Source organism: Dromiciops gliroides, chromosome 2, assembly GCF_019393635.1.
Source record: "Dromiciops gliroides isolate mDroGli1 chromosome 2, mDroGli1.pri, whole genome shotgun sequence".
Lineage (NCBI taxonomy): Eukaryota > Metazoa > Chordata > Mammalia > Microbiotheria > Microbiotheriidae > Dromiciops > Dromiciops gliroides.
In genome coordinates this window covers 208,157,741-208,158,837 of record NC_057862.1, presented here as the reverse complement: position 1 = coordinate 208,158,837, position 1,097 = coordinate 208,157,741, and the positions used below count along the sequence as shown (strand labels likewise).

Here is a 1,097-nt window from a genome sequence, read left to right as displayed (position 1 = left end):
TATAAGAATATGATTCTAACTTTTTTTTTTAAGCATCACATGAAAGATTTTGTCCCCATAGCACCTCTGACAAGGTTGCTATTGTGTCCTGAGCATTTGAAATAGATCAACCAAATTGGTATGGGGTATCACTTGCTGAAGGTATAGTGAGAAATATTACAATGGTCATGGGGCAGCTGGGTGGATTTGGCCCACCCTGCAGTCTGGCCTCAAATCTGGCCTTAGACAGTTACAAGCTATGGGACCCTGGGTAAGTCACTTAACCTCTCTCTGACTCCGTTTCCTCATCTAAAAACTGGGAATACCCCGACCCCCAGCCTCAACCCGGAATCGAGGCTATGGCCCACTCGGGACGCACCAGTGCGCACCGCACACACTCCCTGTCCCGTTAGCTGAAGGCCAAGCAGCTGCGGCCGGACCTGGACTAGATCCATAGGGACCTGCGGCCCGACAGCGCCGCCCCCCGGCCCCAGCCCGAGGACGAGCAGGACCCCGACCTCCCTGGAGGTGGCCATCACCACTGCTTGCCCTGCGCGAGATACCTCGTCGATACTACCAGCCTCAAGAATCATGTGAAGTCCAAAGATCACAAGAAAAGGCTGAAGCAGCTGACGGTAGAACCCTACACTCAGGAAGAAGCCGACCGGGCAGCAGGCATGGGCTCTTACGTGCCCCCCAAGTTGTTGGCAGTGCCCACAGATGTATCCACTGAGACATCTGCCATGAAGGCAGCCAGCTGAGGCTGCCCAAAGATGGAGGAAGCCCGCATTGGATAGCGATGCTGGCCAGGCTGGGCTGGTTGGACTGTATCTCTCCCCCAACACTCAGAGCAGAATCTTCTTAGCCTTTCCCAATAAAGGAACTGAGCTGCTAGGTCTCAAAAAAAAAAAAAAAAAAGGAATAATGATATCACCTATTTCCAAGAGTTGTTGAGAGGAACAAATGAGGTAACAATTGTAAAGAGCTTAGCACAGTGCCTGACACATAGTAAGAAGTATATAAATGTTAGTTATTGTTGTTGAAACAGGATATGAAGTAAGGTTTGGGAAGGACTGAGAGAAAACATTTCTACCATCCTGATTTCTACCACCATTACC

General features: G+C 50.0%; 1 pseudogene; it reads left to right on the top strand.

Moving 5' to 3' along the window:
- Window positions 1-338: 338 nt before the first annotated feature.
- LOC122739933 lies at window positions 339-740 on the top strand (annotated as a pseudogene).
- The last annotated feature ends 357 nt before the right edge of the window (window positions 741-1,097 follow it).